General features: G+C 29.1%; 1 long non-coding RNA gene across 1 annotated transcript; it reads right to left on the bottom strand.

Moving 5' to 3' along the window:
- Nucleotides 1-5,396: 5,396 nt before the first annotated feature.
- Nucleotides 5,397-6,358, bottom strand: LOC150034750 (uncharacterized). Its single transcript, XR_016531601.1, has 2 exons — nucleotides 6,121-6,358; nucleotides 5,397-6,016 (listed from the first exon to the last, which is right to left on the bottom strand). It is a non-coding gene; the product is annotated as an uncharacterized LOC150034750 (long non-coding RNA).
- Nucleotides 6,359-12,613: the final 6,255 nt, after the last annotated feature.

The following is a 12,613-nucleotide window of genomic DNA, read 5'->3' as shown; positions in this document are numbered from 1 at the left end:
ATCTCAACCCACCCCCACAACATATTAGAACTTCATAAACATTCATAAACACACAAGAACTCCAAATTCAACGACAAGACGAGTGTAATAAAACTCTACCCACTCCCACGACAAGACGAGTGTAATGAAACTCTACCCACCCCCTACACAAACATGGAACCTCCCAAACATCAAAAAACATACAAATATCATAAACTCTACCCACCCCCCACAATATCAATTTTTTCCTAAATTAAATTCATACAATTCTTGCATGGACATCTTATTCGTCCGGAATCATTAACATGAAATTTTGCCATATCTAAAAACTGGGATATTCCTTTTCTATACTCCACCGATAACTTATTCCTTAGTTTAATCCATTCTTTATTCATCCTTAAAAATAAATCTTTTCTGACCAACTTGTAATCCAAAACAATAACCTGGATTAGAGAACAAAGTACAAAATTTTTATTAAGCATGAATTTTGATTAACTTAATACAAAATTTCAAGTTTGTTCGGAGTATTTAAAATTTTAAATAATTTATAATACAAAATCTCTTTAAATTTACAGATTTCAAGATGGAATCCAATTTGGCTGACCATTTAAGGATGGAAACTTGGATATGGATAAGTATTTAGTATGTATGCAGATTTTGAAGGAATAAGGTTTAATGGTTCGTTTAATTTGTAAGATTTTTTTTTTTTTTTTTTTTTTTTTTGAGCAAGAACACTCTCCTCGAGAAAAATTACAACTTTAATCTGATAAAAAAGAGATGAGAACAAATATAGTTCAAACAATTAAATTAATTATTGGTGGATCTGTTTCTTTGAGTTGTTTGAAAATTTAACAAAAAATGGAAAGGGGATTCTTAGGTTCATGGGTTTTGAAGAGGTAGAAGATGAATTATGGAGGTTGGAGAAAGAAAATTAAGGTCCTATTTGGTAATTATTTTGTTTTTTTGTTTTTGTTTTTTGAAAATTAAGTTTATTTTCTCTTCATTTATTGTCTATCATTTGCATCTTTTTTTTAAGTACAAGAGTTGAATTCTTAGCTAAATTCTAAATTTCAAAAACAAGTTTGGAGGTAGAAAGTAGATAACAAAGAAAGAAATTTGGGTTAGTTTTTTAAACCATTGGTAAAACGTAGATAATAAAGGAAGAAGTAGTTTCTATAGGTTTAATTTTCAAAAAAAAAATTAAAAACCAAATGATTACCAAACGAGGCCTAAGGAATTAACAAGTTAAATGTACAAATATTGTTTAATGAAGGGAGAGATGTATGGATGTCAGAATATGTGATAGAAACAATATTTGAAATATCGATGTCGATGAAAATATCAAGGTGTGTTAATTTTATGAAAATTTCTATGAAAATATCGATAAAATTTCAATCTCGATGGATATTTCTGGAAGAATTATAAAAACAAAAAATTCTAAAAATAAATTTAAATTAGTAAACCAACATTTTATGATTTTTAAACAAGTTAACATATCTATTATTTATATTATATATACATTAGTGATATTTTGTTGCTTAATTATTATGTTTCATGGAAATATCAATTCACCTCTTATGTCGATATCAAACCTATAAAAATGTAGATATTGATGAAAATATTGATATGTCGACGGAAATAGTAGAAAAAGTAAAAGAAAGAAGAAGATGAAGAAAGAGGACAAGTAAACCTATGTATAAGAGAATATAAATTGGATATTGACCAAAGAGTAATATTCAAGAATGAAAAGTAAATTTAATTGAGTGATATGGATTACTATTATAATTATCGAGATTATTGTACGGTTAAATTGGAAATTGCATATTGGATCGAAGTTTGGATAACAAAAAATTGACTTGAAGTCTAATACATAGTAACTCTATGAGTGGTTTATTTTATAAAATATTTTATTATTTAATTAAATATTATGAAATTTAATTTGATGTGATTTAAAAATATTTTCATGATATTTTTAGAGAGAATTTATGAATTTCATTGTCTTATATTCCATAATGATTTACAATATTTATTTTGTGAAGATCGAAAATAGTTATCAAGATTTTGAAGTAAAATCACGTTTTAACATGATTTTGTTGATTTTTTTATTCTTAATCTCAAATTAATTAATATTCTGATGATAACAAACCTACTCTTATTTAATAAAAATTTTAGTGTTTTGAAGCCTCTATTAATACCTAAAGTAATGACATGAAAATGGACCCAATTGAAAGGAGACATTTGGAGCTTTGGAAGAGTGGTAGGCTTGTGATTTTTAGATTTTTTTTTTTTAAAAAAAAATTAATATTATATAAATTTGTGTCTAACGACTAGTTTTGGGTATAGGGTGGATATTTGCTTTTTGTTGGATTTAAAAGAAATGATTTAAAAATATATATTATTATATTACTTTTTGTTTGTATCTAATAGCAATTTGATTGAACCACTGTAAAAAACATTGGTGTTAATTTTCTCTATCCTATAGTACTTTAATTTTGCACATTTATTACGTGAAATTAATTGCAATATTTGTTTTGAAGTTAATTGTTCATATTTGTATATTTTAATTGGTAGTTAACTTCTACATTTATTATCAATCTTGTTATTAGAATCAATTTGGGAGCTTTAAAGTAGTATTGATAACTTCTTGATTATTTTGGGTTGAATTTATTTGCATGAACTTATTGTTTAAATTACCTAGCAAAAAGTTTTGTTAATTTGTTTAATTGGACCCATATTAGAAAAAAAAATTTAATTAATTTTGATAAACCTTGTTCACCCTATAGGATTGTTATATCGATCCTACCATTGGTATCAGAATGAGATCACTCTTCTTTTTAATCAATTTTTTTTTATCAAAAGTTATTTTATTTGGAACCTATTGTTGGTGATTTATTCGTACAACTGGTATTGGAGAGGCTGCTTATTTGATAAATTATTTTTTTCATATATTATTTTGGTACTAAAAGTGTCTTATTAATATTTTGAAAATTTTATTTGAAAACTCAATTGCTAGAATTATGGCAATTATAGATTATTGTGTTGATAGACCTCTATTCTTTTATGGTAATAGAAATTATAATATTTGAAGAAATAGAATTAAAATATTTATGCTTTAATGTCAAAGTTATGAATATCATATATTGTGTATTAGATAGACAAATATATGATAAAATCTTATATTTTGAATATGCATATGATATTTGGAATTTTTTTTTAATAATATGTATAGTGTAGAAAATTCCCCTTGTACTATCAATGTTTTATTTGATGTGAAGGAGAATTATAATTCTAATAATCAAGAAAATAAGTGAAAATCGAAAAATTTGATAAATTCTCATTGTGCTTGATGACCCATTTGAAAAATGATTTCGATGATGAGAGTAATGAATATGAGGTAAATCACAAATCTCTATCTTATGATGAGCTATATGATACATTTGGAAGTATGTAACATGATTTATAAAAAGTTAGCTCTAAAGATCTAAAACTATTAAATAAGTATAAAATATTATCCATTGAAAATAAATTTTTGATAGATGAAAATGCATGTTTGAAAAATAGAGCAACTAATGATGTTTTGCATGATGATAAATCTCATCATGTTGAGAAAAATGCATTGAGAATTAAGTTTCTTGAACTTGAGAATGAAGAATTTAGATCTCTGTCATGTAAAATGAAAATTGATTTTTATGGTTTGGGAAAAGAAATTTTTTTTTTTAAAAAAAAAATGAATTTTGTTCTTTAGAGTTGAAATATGAAATTGCTAGTTTGAAATGTATAATTTTTTAATTTGAAAAATAGCAATAAATCTTTAGAAAAAAAAAATAAACTGTCTCTTGTTGACAAAATTAAATTTCTTGAATGTGATATTCATGAGAAAAATGATCTTTTGCATATGCTTAAAGAGAAAAAAATGCTTGCTAATAAAGTGCTTGAAATTGCAAAAAAGTCTACAAAAGAAATTGATTATGGGTACACAAAAATTAGATAAAAATATTGACTTAAACCTTGTAATGACAAAAACCTTGTAATGACAAAAAAAAGAATAGGCTATGTGAATGAAAATTGTTCTTCTAGTTCTAAGGCTACTTTTGTTAAGGCCACCTCTTCTATGTCTAAAAATGTTTTACCTAATTTGCTAATGTTGTTGAAATTAAATTTGTGTCAAAGCAAGAAAAAGTTAGACATGCCCATGAAAATTCAAAATTTATATCTAAACAACTTCATGCTAGATCAAAATGTATCCATAATGTGAACTTTGTGAATGAGCATTAAAAAGCTAGGCTTATGCTTGAAAAATCAAATTTTACCTAAACATTTTTATGAAAAAATATAAATGCATGCATAATATTAAATGTGTGCCTAAACATGTAAATGCTAGAGATTTGTATGTAAAATCAAAATTTGTGCGTGTCATTTTTGTAGAATTAAAGGTCATATTAGATCAAATTGTTTCAAATTGTTTCAAATTGAAAATCAATTAGTTAAAAAGTTCTTGCCTAATGTTATTTGCTATTCTTGTGGAATAATTTGTCATAAATTTTATATTTGTTATTTGCCGAAAATGAATACTAATAATATTAGTAATAATTTGAAATGGGTTCCAAAATTCTTGCTTACTAACAATGAAGAACTAAAACTTTTGGTTGAACTTTTTTTGTAGGTGTGATTTCAAGAAACAATTGGTCGCTTGGATTTTAATTGTGGAACTAATTGAAGCAACTAAAATACATCCTTAAATCCGACAAAGGAAATAGCATATTTGGTAACATTTAATTTTAAAATTATTGAAAGAACTATTCTTTTGATATTTGTTTGAAATTATACTGCTTTTAATGGTTTTGATTGATTAAAATTTGAGATCTTGTGAAATATTTTATTTATAGAATTGAATGTCCATGAGAAATGATTGAATATCTATCTATTTGGTATTTATGTATATTGCTTATTATTTAATTTTTTGGTCAATTAGATGTTTCTATCATTGTGTTTTTTTTTGAAAAGTTTTGAGTAAAAGAATATTGAGTTTAATTTGGAATATGTTAATTATCCTTTTTAGATGAAGTTGATTAAATTATTCAAAATTCAAAATAACTTCCACATCACAGTTCCAGAACTTACTTTTCTTAATGCAAGAAACTTTAGCATGCAGGTTTGCTTGCAATATTTTCCATTTTTCCATTTTCTAGAAGTTGTATAACTACTTTAAAATTGAAGATGATTTCCAATCAGAACTATGATTAATGATTCAGTCTCACAAATTAATTCGATAATTGGATGACAACCACTCGAAAAAAATTTAAGTACCACACAAACGAAATTTGGAGAAATTTCAACAAGTCAAATTAGGTCTAATATTTGCATCGAACACTTGTTAAGTATACTAAATAGATACATTACATAATAAAAATAAGAAATTTTGAGAGTAAAACATATAAATGCATTACTCATTGACTTTAAACTTTTTCTTATACAAAAATGATATATACTTATAAAAATGTATATATTAAACTACATTTAATGTAATAATTAGACATACAATATTATTCAAGATAGAAAGAAATGATATAACTGCAGCTGAGTACATTCTATTGCAAATTTGAACTCTAATGTAATAATAAAAAATTGATAAATATAAGAAAAGTAAATAAATAAATGTAAAAGGTATTGCTATTACCTTACCATGTAGGCCCAACAACATGTGCACGTAATGACTGTAGGAATGGCGAGGATCCCAGCACCAATATGTAGACAACAACATATCTTTTCACAATTTCAAAAAATGCTCGATAGAAATGTACAGGATGGGACTAATGAAATTTAATTTAAATTTAAATGCTCGATAGACAACAACGCAACCTTAGCCCTCAGTTTTTAAGAAGGAATTGTAAATTCATTTAGCTTTTTGTCAAAACACGATTATCAATTCTAATGAAATATGGTGAGAGATAAACAAGAAGGGATATGGAAAGAATACTAAAGGATGAGATGCTTACAGTAGTCCCAGCCACAAGGAAAATCGCGCTCGATAAACTTCCTGCCGCGCCAGAAACCAAAGACAAACATAATTGAAGAATTAGTTTTCAACTTCCAATGGAAAGTGAGAGAATAGTAGTTCGAAAGAGAGAGAGAGATCGTTACCTGAAGATTGGAGAATTTTCCGTGAGCGAAAATGTACAGACGGTTGTACGAGTTCAATCACCTCCCAAAGCGGACAATCCCCTACACGTACGACTGCGCCGCTTGTAAGCTCCAACGAGTTGGTGACCTGAAGACCGATTTGGGCTCCAACGAGTTTGCGAGATTGAGTGAATTACGGCTGAAGAAATTGATGGATGCAAAGAAGAAAGGAATTGGTGGGGCAAGGGGAATTATGGCTGAAGAGAGAAGAAAGGGAGACATAGGGTTTCATGTTAATAAATAGTTGAGGGCGATTTAGTAATTACGACGAAATCAAAATAGGGTTTTAGTAAAATGACATATAATAGTTAAATAAAATATGATAATAACATATATTATTTTTCAAAGATTTTTTAAACCCCTTAAATAAACGATAATATATTTTTTTTAAAAGGTTTTTAACGTTTTTAATAAATGTATTATATTTTTCAAAAAAAAAATTCATAACCTTGGATAAAATAGATATGTTTCAAATGTTAATTAATTACATTTGATAAATGATAATTTCAAAGGTTTTTAATTCTTTTGATTAATATAATTTTTTTCTTTTTGAAGGTTTTCAATAAGCTTTAATAAAAATAGATATTTTCAAAGATTTTTTAAACTCCTTCGATAAAGCATAATATATTTTCCAATAAATATATATCTGTTCTAAAGATTTCTTCGATAAAGAGTATATATTTTTCAAAGATTTTTACTGTCCTTTGATAAACATAATATCTTTTTTGACCTTCGATGAAAGATAATATATTTTTCAAAGAATTTTAATGTCCTTCGATAAATATAATATTTTTTCGAAAGTTTTCAATAATCTTCGATAAAGAATATATAATTTTCAAAGATTTTTTTGTGTTTTTTGATAAACATAATATCTTTTTCATATGTTTTCAATAACGTTTGATAAACATAGATAATTATCAAAGGTTTTTTAATGTCCTTTGATAAATAAAATATCTTTTCCAAAGGTTTTCAATAATCTTCGATAAACCGTAAATATTTTTCAAAGTCTTTTAAATTCCTTTTTATTAATATAACATTTTTCAAATATCTTTTATAACCTTTGATAAAAGATGGTCGAAATAGACCAACTTTTTTGTAGTGTGGCTTAGTGCTTGCATGTATTAGATACATAAATACTTCAATTCTAGAATTGAAGATGATCATGCAGCTGGAATTTCTAAACTTCTCGATTTCTTTCTCAAACCCTCTTCTTTCTTTCACCTAATCAACCTCAATTAAAGTTTCCACCACTCAATTCAAGTTGGAGAATAATAGAGAAGATTCTCTTGGTGGTTCACGGTTGATTTGGAGGTGTTACTTACTAATACTAATACTAATACTTCTTTTACCTTCTCATGTTCATACTACCATCGATGAGGACTTTTTGCTGAAATCAGTGAATGTAGCCCCTCTTCTAAAGAGCGTATTGTTGAAAATAACCACATTACTCAGCCTAATGAATCTATTGAATTGGCTACTACTCTTGAATCTGTTGAAAATAGCCATGTTATTCACAGCATGCAAACAGTACTATTTCTTCTCAACCTTCTAATGAAAACAGTCTTGTTATTGACAGCAGCCCTGTTATTGAAAGCGGCTCTGTTGTTCAAGATCATCTTACCCTTTGGAGATCCATTTGGCCATAAAAAAAGGCCTCCATACTTCAGAGATTATCATATTGTAGCTTTCTATGTTCTACTGATTTGATACCCAATATAGTTTCCTATCCCTTAAGTGACGTTCTCTCGCATGACAAGTTAAGCGATGATTGTAGGCATTTTGTCTTGAATGTATCCTGAGTATGAGCTTCAATTTTATCATCAAGTTGCATCTTTCCCTCATTTAACGTGATACAATGGCTATTGAACTGAAAGCCATGGAGAACAACCATACTTGATTTGTTGTCCCAGCTCCAAAGAACCATCAGTTTAGTTTTCAAGCTTAATAACTCTATATATGGGCTTAAACAAGCTTCGATGCGGTGGTTCGATAAGTTTTCACATGTCCTGATATTGCTCGAGTTTTCTCAGTCAAAGTCAGATTATTCCTTATTTACTCAGATTATTCCTTATTTACTCAAGGTAAGCTTCTATGGAAATATTAGTGCCATGAGACTTTATCTTAATAGTGTTTTCAAGCATAAGGATTTGGGCTTGTTGAGATATTTTTTAGGGCTTGAATTAGCTCAATCTATAGGTATTTTTTTTTTATTTGACTGCAATTATATATATGTTACAATTGCTTGAGGATACCAATGTAAAATTACAAGTTGATCAGGGTGAATAGCTGCCTAACCCTCCTGAATATCATCGTCTGATTGGTTGGTTATTATTTCTAACAATGTCTCAACTTGATATTATTGTTGTTGTTCACAAACTAAGTCAGTTTGTTTCACAACCTCGACAATCTTGTCTTGCTGATGCTCATGAGATACTTCGATTTCTTAAGAGTTTTCCTAGACAAGGGATTTTCTTTTCAACTTCCTCAAATTGCCAAACTCAGGATTTTACCAATGTTGATTGGGGATCTTGTTTGGACATTTGCAAGTCTGCTACAAGTTTATGCACTTTCCTTGCTAATTCACTTTGCTAAGCCAAAAAGCAAACTATTGTATTTAGATCTTCACCAGAAGTCTGGTATCGAGCTTTGGTAGCCACCTCCAATTATCAGATTATTTGGTGGTTACAATTGCTTAAGGACTTGAATGTTTCTTCTCCCACACCTACTTTGATTTTTTGTGATGATCAATCTGCTATATATATTGCTTCTAATCATATTTTTCGTCAAATAACTAAGCATATTGAGCTTGGTTATCACTTTGTTCACGAGAAGATTGTTTGGGGTGATATTAAACTTCTTCCAGTTTGTTTATATCTCTAGCTTATAGATATTTTCACAAGGACTCTATCTCTTCCTATTATCTCTTCTTTACTTCCCAATATGGGTGTTATTGATGTTCACAAGCTAAGCCATCATGAGGGTAGTCTTAGAGATTATAATTAGTTAGTTTGTTAATCTTTCATTGCTAATTAATGAGACGATGGAAGTTTTATTAACTTGTGTGTTGTAATACGAATCAATACAAGACAGATAAAAGAATATATTTCGTTACATGTTCATTATCAACGAGAGGGCTTAGGCCTACAAAGTTGAACTTGGATAACATCAGGAGGAATACCAGACAACACTCGAGCTTGGAAGGTTATAGTTGAAAATTCTGGAGGTGTTCGAATTCGCTTCACATCAAACGTAATGTTAATACAATATTCCACGTGCATGATTAGCTTTCACAATCTTCACGACATCGTAGTTTGTACCCTATAAATGCATTATGGGGTAGTATGATCATTAATCCCATCAATAATGTGTAAAAATAGATAATAAGAAAGAAAGTAAAAACAATTAGCAAAAGTAATGTATACATTTGCGTCGCAGTGCTTAATAGCTTCTTGCGTGAGAAGTTGAAGATCTTGGAGTCTTAATGAGACAAAGTATGTTGAGGGTATGAGGCGAGCTCATTAAGCTTGTTACATTTATTTAAACTCTATTATCAATTGATATTTTGATGTTAGTTTGTTACTAATCAGTTGGTTAGTTTGTTTATTTATCTTTTACCTCGTGTATATTCTATAAAAGGTTACTGTACTAGATCACTCATCATCAATAAAATACTACTTCATTTGTAATCATTTTCATTAACTTTAAGTCCTTTTTTGTTGTCATAGCATAAAAGTCTAATGATGCAAATCCTTGATTTTTTTTTTTCCAAGCATGGATTCTCCATCTAGTAGTCTAATGATGCAAATCCTTGATTTTTTTTTACCACGCATGGATTCTCCATCTAGGGTTCAATCTTCAACAGCAACTGTATCTTCTTCCGTTCCTCTAAAGGTAATCGATTTTGGAAACAAAATCAACACTGTGAAGTTAGATGAAGGAAATTTTCTCTCCTGGAAATTACAAATTACTACTACTTTGCATGGTTTTGGTTTTGAGAAATTTCTTGATCTAGACAGTAGCGTGCCTTCGAAGTTCATCAACGATGAATGTAATTCGTCTTCATCAAGAATTATCAATCTGGAATATAACTACTGGATTAAGCAAGATAGCTTAATCATTGCTTACCTTCTTGGAGCAATGTCAAAAGGCCTTCTTACTGAAATACTTGACTACAAATCATTAAAAAAAAGCATGGATTGTTCTTAATGTAGGATTTTCTTCCCGTCATATGGCTCGAATGCTTGATTAGAAAGGAAAATTGGATGCGATGAAAAAGGGAAATATGAAACTCGAAGAATATTTCTAGAAAAGTAAGAATTTGGTTGATTCCTTAAAGGCTGCTAGAAGAAAGACATCTCATAAAGATCATATAATGCATATTTTGTTCGGATTAAGACCAGAATATGATTCAACAATATATGTGACTACTGATAAAGATGAATACCCATCTTTACAAAAAAATTTATTCTCAACTTACTCAAGAAAACCAGATTAAAAGACATAACTCTGTGAATCCTTATAGTTCTCTTCCTTCTGTGAATCTAACAACTCAAAGTCAATTAAAGCAATCTACCAATCCTTCTTTTTCAATGGCTAGCAATGATGTAAATAGAAAAGGCAAGAATCAAGGAAGCAAGCAAAACAAGAAGTTCTAGAATAACAACGGAAAACCTCAATGCCAAGTCTGTGGCAAATTTAGGCATACAACCTTGAAATATTATCTTCTACTTAAGAAATGATTTCAAGGCCTGAATACTACTCAACATGGAAAAGGATTCTCTTCTCAATCTCAAGGGCAGAGTATGAATCCATCTTCAATAAATATAGTGTCCATTCAAAATGAGTTTAATAGAGAAAATCAGTGGTTTCGAGACTTAGAGGCCATAAATCGTGTCACAAATGAAATATTCAACTTGACCTACAGATCAAAATACCTGGGAGACAACAAAGTCTTGGTTGGGAAAGGTGTAGGTTTGAATATTTCTCATATAGGATATTCTTTTCTTCAACCATCTACTTATCCAAAATCTATCTTTAACCTTAAAAACTTGCTTCATGTCCCTAAAATCACCAAAAATCTTATATGTGTAAGCCAGTTTACAAAAAATAATTCTGTATTTTTTAATTTTATTCAAATCTTTGTTTTGTGAAGGATCTCAATGGCCAAAGCCTACTGCAAAGGAATCTTGTTGATGGACTTTATTATTTTGCAACGGAAAAAGCAATGTCCCAAGAGTCTTCATCCAAACCAAGTTCATTCTCCGAAGTTCAACCTCAAGTTCTTTATACATCAATTACTCAGTGTAATCCAAAGCCATTGCCTACATTTTCTATTGTTGATATATGGCATAATAGTTTAGGTCATCCAAATTTTAATACTGTTTAGCAAGTTATGTCTTCTTGTAATATTTCATATTCAAATAAAAAGAAGTTCTCTGTTTGTCATGCTTGTGCTCTTGCAAAAAATCATAATCTTCCTCTTTTAAATTCTCAAATCATATATACAGCTCCTTTACAACTTGTTGTAATCAATATTTGGGGACCATCCTATCAAGTCTCTAGAAATGGCTTCAAATATTACTTAAGTTTTGTTGATGCTTTCTCAAGATATACTTGGATTTACTTTCTTAGGACTGAAAGTGAAGCATTTAGTGCTTTTCTATTATATAAACAAATAGTGAAAAAACTGTTAGGTCATTACATACTTCGTCTTCAAACAGATGGTGAGGTGAATTTCGTTTGTTTACTCCTTATCTAAAATCCAGTGGTATTGAACATAGGTTGTCTTGTCCTCATACTTCTCAACAAAACGGTCTTGTCAAAAGAAAACATAGATACATAGTTGAAACGTGTTTAACCTTGTTATCTCATTCTTCTTTACATCTTGAATTTTGAAACGATGCTTTTTCTACTGCGGTTTATTTGATAAATAGGCTCCCTATTTTAGTTCATCAAAAGATATCTCCCTTTGAAAAGATTTTTGGCATCAAACAAAACATTCCTTCTTAAAAGCCTTTGGTTGTTTGTGCTATCCTTCTTTGAGTGCCTATAACAAACACAAAATTAATCCAAGATCTACCCCTTGCATTTTTCTGGGGTATAGTTCCATTCATAAAGGATATAAATGTCTCTCAAAGTCTTGTTGATTTTATATATCAAGATATTTCATAATGGATGAGACAAAATTTTCTTCCATGTCCTTTTTTCAGTCTACACAGCTATCTTCGAATATCCCATCAACCTCAAGTTACCTACCGATTTTATAAGTCACCCAACCAACCTCTAATCAACCTATTATATCACATTTATGTCCTGTCATAGATGACCAGTCACTTCCAATGTTAACAGATACTGTACACTCCAATAACCAGTGTACAAACCAACTACCCATCAGTTCTTCAACTCCTTCTTTATCTTTTTCTCTTTTCGAAATTTTTCCCTTAAACATGTCAGA

This window comes from Benincasa hispida, chromosome 8, assembly GCF_027475165.1.
Source record: "Benincasa hispida cultivar pf3 chromosome 8, pf3_genome.v1.1, whole genome shotgun sequence".
Lineage (NCBI taxonomy): Eukaryota > Viridiplantae > Streptophyta > Magnoliopsida > Cucurbitales > Cucurbitaceae > Benincasa > Benincasa hispida.
Note: the sequence above shows the minus strand (reverse complement) of the source record. Positions and strands in the feature narration are given on the sequence as shown.